General features: G+C 35.6%; 1 protein-coding gene across 5 annotated transcripts in view; it reads left to right on the top strand.

Annotated features, from left to right (window-relative positions):
- Window positions 1-19,699, top strand: part of UNC13C (unc-13 homolog C) — a 599,284-nt gene that overhangs the window by 336,077 nt on the left and 243,508 nt on the right. The gene's annotated exons all lie outside the window — the stretch shown is intronic.

Raw genomic sequence — 19,699 nt, 5'->3', positions numbered from 1 at the left:
AGTGTCCTTTGCCCTGAGGCGAGTCTCTTGTAGACAGCAGATTGTAGGTTTTTGCTTTTTTATCCAATCTGTGATTCTGTGTCTTTGGATTGGAGCATTCAGTCCATTGACATTTAAGGTAATTATGGATAGATATTTATTGCCTTTTTAAACCTTCTTTTATAGTTGATTCTATGTTTGTCTTTTCATCTTTTCTTTTTTTGGGTTGGATGGTTTCCATTTTCTGCTTGAGCACTGTTCTTTTCAGTTTTCGTGGATGTAATGTTTGGTTTTGTGGTTGCCCTGTTTTTTAAGTATGTTAACCTCTTCCTATATCTACTTGCTTTAGCCTGATAGTCATATAGGCTCAAACTACAAATACTTTGTGATTTGCCTGTAATTACAAATAATTGCAGGCGAAGAACAAATCAATCTATGATATGCTTGTTAGTATTTTTTAACACTTTTAATTAAGGTGTTTGGAATATGGTGTTTCATTGAAGGTTATACATGGAGTCAAGTCTTCTCAGAAGTTATTCTTTCATACCATTGACTTTGTAGTTACCTTGGGAAACAATAGGTCTTGGATCTATCACTTTTGTTTTTTTATTAAAAAAAATTTTTGCAATATAGTTGACTTATAATGTTATTAGTTTCAGGTGTAGAGCAAACTGAATCATTTATATATACACATATATCCATTACTTTACCCCATATAGGTTATTAGAAAATAATGAGTTGATTTCCCTGTGCTTGTTGGTCATGTCCTTGTTGGTCATCTATTTTATATAGAGTACTGTGTATATTTTAACTCCATCCTCATAATTTATCCGTCCTCTGCCATGACTTCTGCTTTTGTAAACATAAGTTTGATTTTGAAATCTGTAAGTTTTTTCCGTTTATAAATAAGTTCTTTTAAAATCATTTTTTAGTAGAACACACATGTAAGTAACTCACATGATATTTATCTTTCTGTCTGACAGACTTCACTTAGTATGATAATCTCTATGTCCATCCATGTTGCCGCAAGTGCCACTATTTTGTTCTTTTTTATGCCTGAGTAATATTCCCGTATATATGTCCCACATCTTCTCAATCCATTCCTCTGTCAGAAGACATTTAGGTTGCTTCTATGTCTTGGCTATTGCAAATAATGCTACAAGGAACATTGGGGTCCACATATCTTTTCAAATTTTAGATTTCGATAGATATATGCTCACGCATGGGATTGTTAGATTATATGGTAGTTATCTTTTTATTTTTTTTTACTTTTTTTTGTCTTTTTATGGCTGAACCTACAGTACATGGAAGTTCCTAGGCTAGGGATTGAATCAGAGCTGTGTAGGCTGGCAGCTGCAGCTTTGATTCAACCCCTAGCCTAGAAAATTCCATATGCCATAGATACAGCCCTTAAAAAACGGAAAGAAAAAAGCTGCAGCATGGTTTTCTTACTTTGTCGTTTTTGGTTTTTTATTTGTTTTATTTATTTATTTATTTTGGTTTGGCCTGGTTTGTTTTTGTATTTTTAATGCTGTACCTGCAGCATATGTAAGTTCCCAGGCTAGGAGTCAAATTGGAGATACAACTGCCAGCCTACACCACAGCCACAGCAATTCCAGATCCAAGCCACCTCTGCAACCTACACCACAGCTCATAGCAACACTGGATCCTTAACCCACTGAGTGAGGCCAAGGATTGAACCAGCATCCTCATGGATACTAGGCAGGTTTGTTACCACTGAGCTGTGATGGAAACTCTGTTTTTAGTTTTTTTAAGGAACATCCATACTGTTCTCCATAGTGGTTGCACCAATGTACATTCCCACCAACAGTGTAGGAGGGATCCCTTTTCTCCATGGCTTCTCCAACATTTATTATTTGTAGTCTTTTTGATCATAGCCATTCTGAATGATGAGAGGTGATAGATACCTCACTGTAATTTTGATTTGCATTTCTCTAATAACTAGTGATATTGACCATCTTTTGCATGTGGTTTTTGGCCATCTCTATGTCTCTGGAGAAATGTCTGTTTAGATCTTCTCAATTTTTGTTTTTGTTTTTTTATAATATGAATCAGCATAAGATGTTTGTATATTTTGGAGATTAAGCCCTTGTAGATTACATCATTTTCAAAGACTTTCTCTAATCTGGGAATCCGGGTTGTCTTTTTGCTCTTTTTTTTTTTTCAGTGGTTCCTTTGCTGTGCAAAAGTTTTTAGTTTAATTAAGTCCCGTTTGTTTATTTTTGTTTTTATTTTCATTGCTCTAGTAGGTGGATCAAAAAAGTTATTGCTTTGATTTATATCAAAGACTGTTTTGCCTATGTTCTCTTCTAGGAGTTGTGTAGTATCTAGCCTTATGTTTAGGTCTGTAATCCATGTTATTATTTTTTGTGTATGGTGTTAGAGAATATTCTAATTTCATTCTTTTCCATGTAACTGTCCAGTTTTCCCAGCACCACTTATTGAAGAGATTTTCTTGCCTCCTTTGTCATAAATTGGTTGACATTAGATTTATGGGTTTATCTCGGGTTTCTATCCTGTTCCATGTATCTATATTTATGTTTCTGTGCCAGTAGCATACTTATTTTGATGACTATAGCTTTGTAGTATAGTCTGAAGTCAGGGAACCTGATTCCTTCAGCTCCATTATTGTTTCTCAGGATTTCTTTTGCTATTTTGGGATCTTTTGTGTTTCCATAACAATATTTTAAAAATTTGTTCTGGCTCTGTGAAGAATGCCATTGGTAATTTGACAGAGAATCTGTAGATCACCTTCTCTGATTGCCATTCCAAAACAATGTTGAATAAAAGTGGTAAGAGTGAATATCCTTGTCTTATTCCTGATCCTAGTGGAAATGCTTTTCAGATTTGCACTGTTGAGAATGATGTTAGCTGTTGGTTTGTCATACATGGCCTTTATTACATTAAGTGGCTCCCACTATGCCCACTTTCTGGAGACTTTTTAATCATAAATGGGTATTTGTCACAATATTTTTCTGACTCTATGGAGATGATCATATGGTTTTTATTCTTCAGTTTGTTAATGTGATATATTACATTGTTTGATTTGCTCATATCAAAAAGTCCTTGCATCCCTGAGATAAGTTCTACTTTATCATGGCGTATGGTCCTTTTAAAATATTGTTGGATCTGGTTTGCTAACATTTTTTTAAGTATTTTTATAGCTATGTTCATCATTTACATTAGCTTGTAATTTTTCTTTTTCTGTGTTATCTTTCTCTGGCTTGGGTATCAGAGTGATGATGGCCTCTTAGAATGAGCTTGGGAGTGTTCTTTCCTCTGCAATTTTTTGGAAGCGTTTCAGAAGGGTAGATATTAAATATTTGTTAGAATTTGCCTATGAACTAACGGGTCCTGGACTTTTGTTTTTTGAAAATTGTAAAATCACAATTTCAATTTTAGTACTTGTGATTGTTCTAGTCATATTTTATATTTCTTCCTGGTTCAGTCTTAGAAGGTCATACCTTTTTAAGAATTTCTTCTAGGTTGTCCATTTTGTTGTCTTGTAGTTGCTTGAAGTAATCTCTTAAGATCCTTTGTATTTCTGCGGTGTCAGTTTTAATTTCTCTTTTTTCATTTCTAATTTTATTGATTTTAGCCCTATATTTTTTCCTTGATGAGCCTGGCTAAAGTTTTTAATCAATTTTGTTGATCTTTGCAAAGAACTGACTTTTAGTGTCATTGATCTTCTCTATTGTTTTCTTCATCTCTATTTCATTCATTTCTGCTCTGATCTTTATGATTTATTTAATTCTACTCACTTTAGTTTTGTTTGTTCTTCTTTCTCTGGTTTGTTTAGGTATAAGATTAGGCTATTTGAGGTTTTTCTTGTTTCCTGGGGTAATGTTGTATTGCTATAAACTCGCCTCTTGGGGCTGCTTTTGCTGCATCCCCTAGGTTCTGGCTCATAGTTTCATTGTCATTTATCTCTTTGTATCTTTTAATTTCCTCTTTAATTTCTTCAGCAATCCATTGGTTGTTTAGTAGCATGTTGTTTAGCCTCCAGATTTTTGTTGTTTTGCCATTTTCTTCTTGTGGTTGATTTGTAGTATCAGAGCATTGTGGTCAGAAAAGATGCTTGATATGATTTAATTTTTCTTAAATTTACCAAGGCTTGATTTGTGGCCCAAGATATGGTCTATTCTGGAGAATGTTTCATGTGCACTTGAGAAGAATGTATATTTTCCTACTTTTGGTTGGAATGTTCTATAAATATCAATTAAGTCTATGTGGGTCTAATGTGTCATTTAAGGGCTATCTTTGTTTATTGATTTTCTTCCAGATAATCTGTCCCTTAATGTAAGTGGGATATTAAATTCCCCTCTGTTATTGTATTACTGTTGATATCTCCTTTTATGGTTATTAGCCATTGTCTTATATATTGAGGTGCTCCTATGTTGGGTACATATGTATTTACAATTGTTACATCTTGGATTGATCCATTGATCATTATTTAGTATCCTTCTTTATCTTTTGTAATAGTCTTTATTTTAAGATCATTTTGTCTGATATGAATATTGCTACTCCAGTTTTCTTTTGATTTCTTTGAATCTATTACTTTTAAAATACCATTGTTGATTCAGATGGGGCATTTTTATCAATCAAATCACTGCACATTTTGTGAGTTGGGAGTAATATGAAGATGGAAACATTTATCTTCTTATATTTTCTTGATTCTAGTTCATTTCCTAAACTTTCTTGATCCTAAGAATCACCTGGGGAACTTGACCTCCTCATACCCAGTAAAATCGGGTATCCTTGAAGAATCTCCAGGAATCCATATTTTAACGAGTTTTTCAAATGATATTTTACATTAGGCAAATAAAATTTTGTCACTAGCTCCAATATTTTTCTTTAGATTTTTTTTCCTTTTTGATAAGTATCTAAAGAAAAAGAAAATAAAGTCAATTGAAAATTAAATCTCAAAAGAGCTATAGTATGTAAGAAATCTGCTGAAGTGTTATTTTTGCTTAATAGTCAGTCTTAGTTTTCATGGCTTAGGCTGTTCTTTCCCAGCTACCCAGAATTTATAGAATTCTTAACATAATTCCTTTCTGAGTGAAAAGTATAAGTAGATGTTACTGATATTACTGAATCACTGGTAAAATAACATAGCAATTAAGATTATAGAGGAAACAGTAAAGTGGAACAGATTATAAACCCCATCAGAGCAGGATTTTTTTCTCTCTTGCTCACCAATGCATTCTTTGTATGTGGTAAAGCATTCACATAAGAGATACCCCAAAAATACTGAATGTAGTAGTTGTGATTTTTGTTTATAATACTTGTAATTAAAATAGCTTTTGCTTCAATTTGTGGCTCTACCTACTCACTAACTAGACTTGGCAAAGCAATCACTCATTAACCAGTTTTCTTTAAAATAAGCAAAATGATGCCTTCCTCTCTAGCACAGAATCCAACAAACTTTAAGTATATATTTGTGAATTAATGAGTGATTTTTAAATCCTTACAATCTGAAAATTTGAAGATATCTGATAAATTAGAAAACAATGCAGAAACAATTAAGTGAGAGAATATACAAAAGATATACTTCAAATAAAAATATCATTATTTACTAGGTGATTTTACTGACATGCAGACTTTGAGTTGAAGAACAAATGTAAAATTTTAAAGGAGGATATCAGGCCATCCAAAAGGACATGGTAATATTTGGTATATTTTAAAAAGTCATTATATGCAGCCTTTCAGTAAATATTGGTAGTCTTTTCCTTATTGCTTTGACTTTATTTATGTGCTTTGTTTATAAGGGGTTTGTGAGATGTGTACACACACACACACACACGTTTAGAGATGGGATATACCCTCCTCATACTTTTTATCATATTAATTGTTTTGAATCAGCAGCAGCAACAATAAACTCAAGTGAACGAAATGATGTTGCATTAATAAAGTGGATATAAGATATTGATAAGACTATCTCCATTGAAAGATTCTTCTACTTAGTAGCAGTTTTCTTTTATATCTCCTAACTCCAGAACAGTGTGAAATGGTAGACATGAAACAGAAATTCAACGAACTATCAATCATACTAACTTCTATAATGCATATGTAATTTAACAATCACTCATAAATGATGTCTATACACATTCTCTAATACATCTTCAGCCAAGGCAGCATACACTGTTATAATCTACTAATCCAATTTCCCTTACAGTCTTCAGAGCAAGTTAAAGGATAATGGAATCTCACAAAGAAATGAATTGGTTCCTTTCTCCATTTCCTTGCTGCATTTTATTTTTCTCAATTGTAATACATGGCTCTCCACAGAGAGGTTCAGTTTCGCTATCATTCTTTAAAATATCTCATTAAAAATTCAATTTTTATTCAGTTTTATTGCTTTTAAAATTTCATCTGTTGAAAAATTCTAATTTTGAGTTACTTTCTCATTTTGGCACCTGTAAAAGTGGCCAAAAGGAACCATTCTAATTCATATGTAAGATTGATTCTGAGTTCTCTGTTCCATGTGGGGAAAAGTATTTAAAAGTCACACATTCATTTACAGATATACAGTAACTGAAGTTTGTTGAGTAATTGTTTTGTTCCAGTCACTGTTAGAATAAAGGAAAGAACAGTAATAAGAATAAGGGAAAGAGCAGTGAACAGTCATCCTCCTCTTGAGACTTAGCATCTAGCCAGAAAGGGAGAATTAAAAAAAAAAAAAAAAACCTACACCAAAAAACTAATGCAATGTCAGGTACTGAAAAGGGAAAACACAACATGCTCTTGGAATATTCAACAGAAAGAACCATCCTAATCTTGGATATAGGAAAGAGTACTACTTCAAATAATATGATTTCTGAAAATCCATCTCTACTTCCCTGGAGGAATTAATTCTGGAGATATGAACCAGGAAACAGCAGGGAGGTGTTACAAAACGAAAATAAATAAAACATTCTCCTGACCTTTTTTTTTTCTCCCCAAAATTACAGTATGGTAGGTAATATTTGGAATAGCATAAGATATTCTATTTTTCATCTCAGCAAAAGAGGTAAGTAGGTCCATTTTCCTTGGGTTTCAGTTACCTGTCTCTGCTAAAACTATCTTAACTAGGTTACCAAGTACCCAGCCTTTCCTAAATTAGTGGTCACTCTACTAGCTTCATTTTACTCAGCCTCTCCATAGCGTTTGTTATTGCTGACAACTCCATCTTTCCTGAATTACTACTATCTAATTGTTTAATAGCCATATTTATTTATTTACCTCCAGTCTCACTGGCTGCTCTGTTTTGAACTTTACCACTCCTCCATAAGTCCTTTAAATATTGGAAGCCCCTGGGTTCTGTCTCAGACTCTTATTATAGCTATGCTTAGTGATTCAGTCCTGTGCTTCAAACACAAAACTGTCCCATAAAAAAGCAACCTATTGGAAAAGAGGGCTTATATCTGGGCCAGAATGAACGCAGTAGACCTCTTTCTTTACTTTGGAATTAGTTCTTACAAGTTGTAGAGACAAACAAAGAATTTTGTTCCCTTATAGCAGGAGGTGGGCTTCCTAAGGGAAGAAATGAAGTTTTGAAATCATATTCTCCTGTGGTCAAATAGAACCTTGTCCCCATATCAGCTTAGGAAGATGCTGAGTCTTGGGCAAGTTATTTAATTCCTTGAAGTCTCAATTTCTTCCTTTGGCAAAAGGGGATAACAGTTACCTAAAAGGATAGCTAAAAGGATTAAATGTGATAGTGCTTGTGAATCACCTTACTCATAGGTATTCAGAAGGTCTCCATTTTCTTTTTTATTTTTATTATAGTCCTTTTTATTGAGATATAATTGACACATTTATTACTAGTTTTAAGTTTATACTGGTTATTCAATATTTGTATATATTTACAAAATGAGCACAATAAGGCTAGTTAACATCTGTCACCATAAATAATTACGAAAATGTTTTTTCTTGCAATGACGACTTTTAAGATCTATTCTCTTAGCAGCTTTCAAAAATGCAATACAATATCATTAACTATAGTGGCCATGTAGTATGTTATATTCCCATGACTTACTTTATTATTGGACATTTGAAACTTTTGATCTCCATTATCTATTTATCCACACCCTCGCTCCTACCTCTGGCAAGCAATCATTAATTCATTCTCTGTATACATGAGCTTATGTTTGTTTTGGATTCTACATAAGTGTGAACTCATATAGTATTTGTCTTTTACTTATTTCCCTCAGCTTAATGCTCTTAAGGTCCATTTGTATTTTTATAAATGGCAAGATTCCATTCTTTTTCATGTCTAAATAGTATTGTGTGTATGTGTGCATATATATGTATGTGTGTATCTAATATACAGCTATATCTTATATCTTCTTTATCCATTCATCCATTGATGAATATTTAGGTTGTTTCCAATCTTGGCCAATGTAACTAATGCTGCAGTGTTTAAAATTAGTGTTTTTTGTGGCTTGTGGGAATAAATACCCAGAAGTCAGATTGCTGAATCATATGGCAGCTCTATGTTATTTTGTTGAGGACCTCCATACAGTTTTCCAACTTACATTCCCACCAAAGTTACACAAGGATTCTCTTTGTTCCACATCTTCATGTGGAACGTGTGTTTTATATCTTACCTTTTTGATAATAGCCATATTAACAGTGTTGAGTTGATATCTCAATGTGGTTTTGATTTGCATTTCTCTTATGGGTAGTTATGTTGAACATCTTTTTATATACCTGTTGGCCAACTCTCTGTATTTAGAAAATGTCTATTCAGATCTTCTACTCTCTTTTTTTTTTTTTTTGCTTGTTTAATATGAGTTCTTTATATACAGGCATACTTCATTTTATTGCATTTCACAGATACTGCATTTTTTTTTTTTACACAAATTGAAGTTCTGTGGCAACATTGCATCAGGCAGGTCTGTTGACACCATTTTTCATTTTGTGCAGTTCCTATCTCTGTGTCACATTTTGGTAATTCTAGCAATACTACAAACTTTCTCAAGGTAAAATCCTTTACCAGCAAAAGATTACAATTTTCTGAAGGCTCAGATTATGGTTATCATTTTCTAGCAATAAAATATTTTAAAGTACATACATTTTGAAGACATAATTATATTGAACACTTAATAAACTAGAGTAGAGTGTAAATATAACTTCTGCATGCACTGGTAAACCAAAAAATCTATGCGACTTGCTTTATTGTTGTCATCTGGAACTGAACTTGCAGTCTAGACAAGATATTCCCGTACTTGGATTTTAACTCTTTATCAGATATACAATTTGTAAATATTTTCTCACACTCAGTAGGTTGCCTTTTCATTTTGCTGATGGCTTCCTATGCTGTGCTGAAGCTTTTTAGTTTGATGAGTGCCATATGTTTATTTTTGCTTTTGTTACCTTTTCCTTTGATATCAAATCCAAAAAATCCTCACCAAACTGATGTCAATGAGCTTACTGCCTGTATTTTCTGCTAGGAGTTTTGCAGTTTCAGGGATTACGTTCAAGTCTTTAATCCATTTAGAGTTAATTTTTGTGTACAGTGTAAGGTACAGGTTCACATTCAATCTTTTGCATATGGTTTTCCAGTTTTCCCACCACCATTTAATGAAAAAACTGTCTTTTTCCCCCCCATTGCATATTCTTGGCTCCTTTGTCATAAATTAATTGAACACATATGTGTGGGTTTTTCTGAGCTCTCTATTATGTTCCATTGAGCTGTATGTCTGCTTTTATGTCTATTCCATACTGTTTTGATTAATATAGCTTTATCATATAATCAGGCATTAGGAAACATGATGCCTCCATCTTTGTTCTTCTTTATCAAGATTAACTTGGCTGTTTGGTATTCTTTGGGGCTCCATACATTCAGGATCATTTGTTCTCTGTGAAAAATGTCATTGGCAAGGAATTTTGATAAGGATTGAAATGAATCTGTGGATTTCTTTGGTTAGTATGGACACATTAACAATGTTAATTCTTCCATTCCATGAGTACAGAATACCTTTCCTTTTTTGTGTCTTGAATTTCTTTTAAATAAACTGCATTAGTTTTCACTCTACCTTTCACCTCCTTTGTTAAATTTATTTTGAAGTTTTTTATTCCTATTGATGCAATTTTTTTAAAATTACCTTTCTGTTCTTCCTTGGTGTATACAATACCGCAACTCTTTGTATATTAATTTTATATCCTGCAAATTTACTGAATTAATTTATTCTAAGAGGTTTTTTGTTGGAGTCTTTAGAGTTTTCTATTTACAATATCATGTCATCTGCAAATAGTGACAGTTACGTCTTCCTTTCAAATTTGGATGCCTTTATTTCTTTTTCTTGCCTAATTGCTCTGGCTAGCACTACCAATACTGGGCTGAAAAAAAGTGATATGGGGGCATCCTGGTCTTGTTCTTGATCTTAGAGATAAAGCTTTTAGTTTTTCACCATTGAGTATGATGTTAGCCATGGTTTTGTTATATATAGCTTTTTTAATGTTGAGGTACATTTCCTCTATACCCTAAGAAGTTCCCATTATGACTCTGCCAGTTATGAACCCAACTAGTATCCATGAGGATGCAAGTTTGATCTGTGGACTTGCTCAGTGGGTTAACGATCTGGCATTGCTGTGAGCTGTAGTGTAGGTCAAAGATGCAGATCTGATCTGGCATTGCTGTGGCTGTAGTATAGACTGGCAGATGCAGCTCTGATTTGACCCCTAAACTGGGAACTTCCATATGCCACAGGTGTGGCCCTAAAAAGCAAAAACAAAACAAAACAAACAAAAAATGTTACAATTGTGTCACATACTTCTTGTGGATCTAGTGAAATGATCATATGATTTTTGTCATTCATTTTGTTTATGTGGTGTATCATGTTCATTGATTTTCAGGTGTTGAACCATACTTACATCCCTGGAATAAATCCCCCTTGTTGTGGTGTATGATCCTTTTATATATTGTTAAATTTGGCTTGCTAAGATTTTATTGAGGATTTTTACATCTGTTTTTGTTCCTCAGGAATATTTTCCCCTAATTTTCTTTTCTTGTGGTGTGAGAATGAGGGTGTGTTTCAGTCTTGTATCTGTGCAATGTGGTGGAGGGATGATCTACCAAGAACTGTTTCTCCAAATGGTACAGCACTACAAGACCCAGGAATGCAATTTCTCCTGCCTCCAGAGTCAGATCATCAAGGGACAGCCCTTGGAATAAAGCCTTCAAAACTAGGGTACAAGACATGTATAAAAGATCCCCTTAGGGAAATATTGGTGCTGTGGCAAATGGCAGAGGAAGAGCATGAGGATGTCACCTGCCACCTCCCAAGGTAAGAAAAAATGAAGATCTAAAGTAATAAAATAGTGTCCATCTTTATTGCAAGGTAGGGGTAGAATACAAAGATGGTGGGAGGATAAAGATAGCACCTACTGAAAAAAATGGCACCCACCATCACCTCCACTGCCAGAGAGTATCCCCACAGTCCTATATAGTATCTCTACAGTCCCCTGATACCCTGAGATTAGCAAATGAATCTCTTCGACATATAGTCTGGATGTTTTTCAAAGACTGCCTCCATGCTTGCCTTTGGGGTGAATGAGTCTGTGCATAAACTCTTTTAAGTCAGTTCTCAGTTTGCTACAGCCTTTTGGGTCTCATGGATCTGAACCCTATCAGTTTTCAAAACCAGATGTTTAGTGGGCTCATCTCTCAAGCATGCATATTAAAATTAGGGTGCCTAATGTGGGGTATGAACCCTTCACTTCTCAGGGAGAAGCTCCAGCTTTGTGTGTTTGCTCCTGATTGTGGGTCACTGAGCTGGGGGTGGTGTTTATAGTGAGATTGTGTCCCTTCCTCTCCTGCCTGCTTCAGGGAAATCCTTTTCTCCTTTGTCCACATGAAGGAGGTGCTCTGTAGTTTTCAGGTCTTTTTCAGAGAAAATTATTTTATACGTAGCTATGTGACCATGAGAGAGTGATTTCAGGATATTTCTTGGACTGCTCTTAGGTCTTTTTAAAAAAATTCTATCAGTAGAGTTGACCCTTGAAAAACATGAGTTTGAACTGCTTAGGTCCACAAAAACACTGATTTTTTAAAATAAATACATATTACAGTACAGAGAGATCCACAGTTGGTTAAGCCATGGGTACTAGACTTCAGATAGGTTAGCTGACTGTAAAGTTATAGGAGGACTTTTGACTGCACAGGGAGTAGGTGCCTCTAATCTCACATTGTTCAAGGGTCAATTGTATTGTCTTTTTCTGGTACTGAATTCACTGATGGGGATGAGAGTTTGCACTATAGCAGCATGCACTAAAACACACTTTTTGGTTCTTTGCCTCTTTTTACTGAGTCTCTTAGCTCTATAAGAAAGGAGGAGATTATAACACACACACAAAAAAAAAAATAGTTTGCTGGACCCATCAGGCTTACTCTGAAAGAATATACTGCTTCTCTCCATCTTCTCACAAAGCATTGCCACAGTTATTCCATAACTGAGTCCTGGAACACAGGTTTGATCCCTGGCCCAGGAACTCCACATGCTGTAGGGAAGCTGAAAAACAAAACAAAACAAACAAGACAAAACTTCAAGCTCCCAGAGTTATAGAAACAAATAGATTAGGAAGCATAAACTTTTTAGGAAGAGGAAACTAGGGGAGATAAGCACTGAGAGAGCTAGGGGAAAATACAGACAAACAATTAAATTTTTCTGTAGTTTGCATATAAATTCACTTTGTTCTTAGAATAACATTTTCTTACAAAACACATTTTTCCTTTGTATTTTTAAATGTCAGTCTTTCCTCAATAATCATCAATAGGCATGTGGGCTTGCTATGATAATTATGGTCTTGCCCAAGATATCTAACTCCTTTTAGTTCCAAATAAATAAATAAAGGATCAAGGGAATTCTGTATTCAATCTGTATGTAGTCTTGATTATTCCCATAATCAATTTAAGTATTGGAAATTTAATCATATGAAAAAGGTAGTGGTGATAGTGGTAGATATTGAAATACCGGGAAATATGGTCAGCATTGATCTAGGGAAGTACCAAAGATAAATATTTACCTTCTTCAGCAATATTGCTACATGTAGGCTGATTTTAAGCCCCTAAATTTGTCAATCCATGCAATAAATACTTGTATATCTCCTATTATATATAAAACATTAGGCTAGATGCTAGTTATGCCATGGTGAATAACTCAAAGCTTTACTTTCAAAGTGTACTTTCTAGTGCAGTTTTCACAAACTGTAGTCATAGATTCATAGCAACAACCTCACCTGGGAACTTGTCCAAAATGCATATCTATGGGTCCCCACCAGGAGTTAATGAATCAGTTCGTGAACACTGAGGGTAGGGGTCCAGCAGTCTGCTGTAACATGCCCTGCAGGCAATTCTGATGCACACTCCTGTTTGAGAATCCCTGATCTGTATAACTCAGACAAATAAAGGCACAGTTACAATGTAGTATGGGAAATATTCTGAGAAAGAAAAGATAGGGGTGTTCTTTGAGCATGCAGGAAACCCCAGCAATGCCCTGATCTGGGGTGGGTGGGGAACAGAGGATCAAGGAAGGCTTTCTGGAAGAAGTGACTTCTAAGAAGACAGAATAAGTAAGAGTAGAGGCAGCAGGATAGGTTAGGTAAAAGAAGGAAAGCATGGCCAGGGACAAAGTTAAGAGAAAGTATTACAAATAAAGGAGGGTCACACATATGCAAAATGTCAGAGGTGAAGGCTGGAGCGAACTGGACCATTCATAGTGTAGAGCTCATCTTGAGGCTTCATCAAGAGTCCAGAGTGTCACAAATCCTGATACTAATAACTGTGAAAGTAGTTCCCATGACAGTTAAAGCCGAAGAGGAAAGCAGATGCTTTATAAGCCAAGTTAAGGAGTTTGGGTTTGTCCTGCAGGAAATGAGCTGCTAAGAATTTTAAGTAGGAACATCGGATTAGTGATTTGTAAAGATGGTCTGGCTGCAGAATAGAGAATTAATTGGAAAAGTGAGGCTGGAAGCAAGGAGAGGACCTACTAGGTTATACAGGTAATCTGGCAGAGTTAAATTTTTTGATAGAATCTGACTTTTCTTGCTAAAATGATTTATTTACAAAAATATGCCCTAGGTCTTTGGTGTATGTTGAGTAAGAATCATGAATACAGAAAAATTAAAGTATTTTTCTTAAATATTACCATTATTTCATATAAATAAGGGAAATATTTATTTATATTTCCCTTATTTATATGAAAAAACAGCTTCCAACTTGAGTTCCTAGATATTGTGGTGTTTATAGAAAGTAAGGGGAGATCACAGGCTATTTCCAGTGTGTTGAAAAGTGCAATAAGAATCATATATTTGTGTAAAAGCAAATTAAAATTTGTGTTTCCTTCTTTTTTGCCTGAAGTTATGTCAAATTGGTATTGGTTCTGTGGTCATTTAAGACTGATTAGAAACTCCAGCTTGACCTTTGCATACCATTGGAGAAACAAAGCTGTGAGAAAATGAGCTTTTTGTTCAACTAATACAATAGGAAAGAAAAATAAATAGAATACATGGGGGAAACTAAACAACTGTATCTTGGTATTTAAAGATTGCAAACTATGACATGTTCTCTATTATGTGATGCAGCTGGACCTCAGGAAATTAGGTGGCTAGCCAAGCTGTTGGCAGAAAAATGACCTGAAATGAAAAGTTAAATTGCATGAAAATAGTTCTGTTTTTGAGATAAAAACTGTATTTTATTTGTAAGTAATTACACTCAGAACCACTGTGAGAGGAAAAAGCTTCAGCTTTCATGAAAGCCCCACATTCTGGATGTTTGAACAGTATGCCCATTCAGTGTTCATTTGTCTTCAGTGTAGGGAGCCTGGTGGGGTTTAATGCCATTTTATACACATTTAAATTCCAGTTCCTCTCACCTTCTGCATGGCAGGTGCTTTTGTAATCTGATCAAGTATATGACAGTTTGTACTATTAGTGAAGGGCACTATGAATTCAGTTTAGTAGCATATTTTATGGAAACAAATTCGTACGAAGCTAAGTAAAAAGGCAAAAGCCTTTATGGAATACAGGCAGCATTATCTTGTGTTCACTTTGGTCCACCAGACGTGTAACATGGCCCTGATTCTACTTATTGTGTTCCCCATTAAACAACCTTATTTGATGTAATTTATCTAGAAAGTGCTGGTAACACACTTATCTGGTGATTGGTTCTCACCATTTAATAGCTGTGTGAATGAGAAAATGGTGAGTGAGTAATGGTAGCATGCATGAACCACTTTTACCTGGGCATAAGAACTGTCCAACTTGGTCGTAACCACTGTACAGGCTCCTGCATTTCTACAGGTTGTCTTGGACTTGAGCACTATGTCTGAATCAGCAGCTCTGAATGACTAAGAATCTAGCTGCTGAGATGGTGTCATTCTAATTTTGACAGTTTTTACTCTTTCATCCAGCAGAGGAGATCCTGTCCAGAGAGTAGCTGTTCCTGTCAGATCTGCAGAGCTGCATAACCATGCATAGCCCTGGGCTGCCATAATGGTCCTCTCAATCCTTCCATGCCTCTGCTCTGTTCCTGACCTCACTGAATGCAGAGATTTCTCTGGGCTCTTTTCCTCTTTTCCATTCTTTCTCTTCTGGTTAACTGGTCTCCTGAAGCTAAACTCAGAGTCCCCTGGAAACCTCACTCATTATTATGGGAAGGGCGAGTGTCTGGTTATGACCCATGGGCTCTATGGTGAAGTAGCTTTGATTTTTATTTGTCTAAATTTATCTCTTACATTTGTAAGATTGTTGCTGAAATTTGGCCTCTGTCTGCCGGTGCCGAATTGAAACACAGAGATAGAGTCTTGGGTAGAGGAGAAAAAGATAGCTTTTTGCCAAGCAAACGAGGATCACAGCAGACTAATGCCTTAAAGACTGTGCCCCTTCTTGGGAAGAATTGCAAAGAGTTTTATAGAAAAAAGTAGAAAAACAGGTTTTCAGATAGGAATCAGGATTGGGACAAACATGCGCTCTTCTTTCTTTACGGTTGAAGGGGATTTTAGTCATCAAAGCTGGAGTGATGGGGTTCTCAGCATGATCATAATGGTATCTTCTGTTATTGCCTAGAAAAACAATACTTGCAAAAAGGGCATGTTGATCAGAGATTAGAACAAACTAGGAAAGTTCCCGAAAAACATCATAAGCTAATTGTAAGGTTGGCCGAAAGAAAAGAAAGAGACCAGAGTTCAGGCATAAAAGACTTTATTAGCTGGGTATACTGCTGGGCTGACTCACAATGGGAGGTCAGCTACCAGCCATTCAAGGGAGGAGGTTATATGTGAGTGACAGGACAGGGGCTTTCTGTGCAGAAGCTGATTGGCCATTTCTTATGTAAATAGGGTGAAAAGGAACAGACCAATCAGTTTGGGAGAATTGTGAGTAGGATATGAACAGAGGTTTAGACATTCTCCTGGGTGAGATCGTCTTTAAGACTGCGTCACATGATTCAGGAAAGACTTAGTCATGTCTTTGTCATGTCTCTCCAGGAGCTAGGTGAGAGACTAGAGCTAAGTCTTGTTTTTCCCGGGACGAACCTAATACTAATAATCTTTAACCCACAGTCAATCGTGCTCAGGGTGCATAATCTTTAGCTTGTGGGGGATTGTGTTTAGGGTACAATTAAGCCAGAGAGAAGGACAAGAAAGGAATCTAAGCTGTTCAGTTTTAAAGTATTCATTTCTAAAATAATCATAAGGAATATAACTTTTCTCTTAGGTGTATAAGATGCCTATATTATTATGTGTATCATTTGAGAGGGAATCAGGATCCTGCCCCAGGGCTATACTATTGTTGCTTGATTGTTCCTCCCTTGTCTTTGCATCCCTTTCCTTCCTTGACCAGCAACTCTCTAAACCTGTCCCTTGGCACAATGGCAAGGTCATGGTGGCTGAATGGGGCCCATTTCCTAAGAATAAGAAATGGGGGAAACAAAAAGGCTTTTGTGCCCAGGAGCCACTTAGGGCCCTGCTTGGATTTAAGATGTCCTTTGTATAACCTAGAAATTTGGGATAGACTAGAAGTCCATGCTGATTTGCAATGTTACATACCTCAGCTATGCATAGTGAGAGACCCAGGCATTCTGATACAAGAGCCTGTCTTTCTACTCAACCTTCATGTGACAGATCTTCTAGGTTCCCCACCTATCCTGCCCCCACCAACACTCGACCCCCAGAAGCAGTTCTTTGTGAACATAATTGAAACATTCTTAGGACTTCTTCAGTTATATTTTGTCTTCCTGAAGATTCAGTACTCGAACTACTAATCTTATTCAGTTATAAACATATCATAGGTTTTTATAAGGAAATAAAGATATGTTAGTTTCATTTCCATATTTTGAAGATATTTAGAATTATGTTACCTTCCCTGATATTTGCAGTGCTTTAATTAAAGTGTTACAGGAGAATTTATTTGGTGGTTCCATACTAGGAGAGCAATTTGGGGTATTATCTGTGTATTATTTTATTTCTAATTATTGTTAATGGATCCCTTTAAAATCAAGCTTCTCTCCCTCAGATACAAAGACCTTATTTTTAGTTCAAAAGCATCTTTTTTTATGATTATTCTCTTATTCAGAATTAATTACTGGTGTTTGATCTACATATAATTTTATTGATGCATTTCTACCTGCTATACAACAGATTTTTGTTCCATAACATGGCAAAATGTTATAAAGACACTCTCAGCTTAGGGTACTTATGTTTAGCCCTTCCAGATTTCCCGTATGGCTTTACAGATGTAGATTTTAATCCTGCTTTGTATTTTCCCTGAGATTTATTTTCCATCCCAAAGTCATGTCTCCATGATAAAAAACATTCTTGTTTGAGAACGTTTTATGTTTTACTCACATTTTATGTGTGTTTGTGTGTGTTACCTGCACACACAAACACACATATCCATACCCGGTAACTTTAGTTTTTTAGTTTTTTTTTATTTCTTTCTTCTATAATATTTATATACTAAAACTGTAAATAGTATTGGTTAATTGGTTTGAAAATGATTAACTCTTTGACCCAGAATACTGGCAATAATTGTAATTCCAATTTGCTGGAAGAAACAAGTCTGACACATTGATAGGAAGAGGAAGTCTCTCAGATATTTATATTAAAAATCATCTTGATAATGAATGCTATCTTATTGTGGCACTTTGCCTGAGCTCTCACAGGTATTTTACAGAAAATCCATAGAAGATTTTTTTTTCTCATTTTGCTGAAAACTGGCTAACTTGTCTTTAAAGTGTTTTTGGACAGCCCTATAGTATATACATATAATACACTCAGTTGTCTAAGGGTTACGAAGCCTGATGTCCCCATAAAACAGAGTAGGACACTACTCTGTAACACCCAGTTCAATCAGGAATTATTGGACTTTAATACTGCTGTCTTCTCATGGGAAAACTGGCTATATGTTATCAAACTTCAGGAGCTAAAAGTGGCCTACAGTCCATGGCATTTAATTATGCATAAGATCAGCTATTAATGAAAGAAAAATTACTTATTAATTGAAATCTATCTTAAACATGTTTATCTAAAAATTGTTTCTTAGAAGTTAGAACAGAAGGTACCAACAAAGCATAAGAATGTATGCTAACTATCATATACCTTATATTCCAAACAAACCAAACAGTTCCTCCCATACAGGGCTTACATTTTCCTCCTGTCTTGCCTTTTTTAACAGAGGTCTCCCTCTGCTGTATTCACCTCTTCCAACCCTACCTACCCCTAAAAGTTCAATTTAAATACCATCTTTTCTACAAAGATCTCTTTGTTTTGTTTTGTTTTTTGGTTTGTTTTTTAGGACCGCACTCATGGTATATGGAGGTTTCCAGGCTAGGGGTCGAGCTATAGCCTCGAGCCTATGCCAGAGCCACAGCAACATGGAATCCAAGCCATGTCTGTGACCTAGACCACAGCTCATGGCAATACCAGATCCTTAATCCACGGAGTGAGGCCAAGAATTGAACCGGTGTCCTCTTGGATGCTAGTCGGGTTTGTTAACCACTGAGCCGTGATAAGAACAGATCTGTAAAGATCTGTTGATAGCTCTAACACTCAATAATTTCTCCCCACTCTTAACTCCTATTTGGGAATTTGTTTCACTTCATATTATTGTTGTTTTTTTACAAGTCTTAGCTCATCTATTATACCACAGGCCTATTGGAAGGAGGATTTGAGTTTGATTTGTTTCTAAGAATCATTTTCTTTCCCTTCCCCAGCCTACACACAGTGCCTCCTTGCAAGTGTTAATCTGCTCAACAAGTAGAATGAATGAATTCAAAATAAATACTTAAAAATTCCTAGAGGGAAAATCAGATACTTCAACATATTATAGCTCCTGTGACTATAGCAATTGAGGATCCAAATTTCATTTGTTTTAGTTTCATCTAAATTTAAGTAGCCACATTTGACTAATGGCTACCATATTAGAAAGTATAACTCTAGAACTTAGACTATCGAAATTCACACGTACTAAAACATTCCAGCTGGGCCAGGACCAGGGTCCACCAGGATAAGCCCCCCTGGATCACACAAGTGCTGAGTTGACACTTATATTTTGTAATAATGGCACCTTGCTTGCATCACCCTGGTCCCAGCCCTGCATTTCAATGACTTTTAGCAGAAATTTCTCACCGCTGACACTTTGCCTTATCTTATAATACTGGACCCTTGTGAAACCACTGATGACATTGGGGCACCATTACTGACTATTCAAGAACATCCTC

This window comes from Sus scrofa, chromosome 1 (genome assembly GCF_054392235.1).
Source record: "Sus scrofa isolate SSC_HxYL_T2T_F1_AM1 chromosome 1, Sscrofa_HxYL_maternal_Yorkshire_Landrace_v2.0, whole genome shotgun sequence".
Classification (NCBI taxonomy): Eukaryota; Metazoa; Chordata; class Mammalia; order Artiodactyla; family Suidae; genus Sus; species Sus scrofa.
Note: the sequence above shows the minus strand (reverse complement) of the source record. Positions and strands in the feature narration are given on the sequence as shown.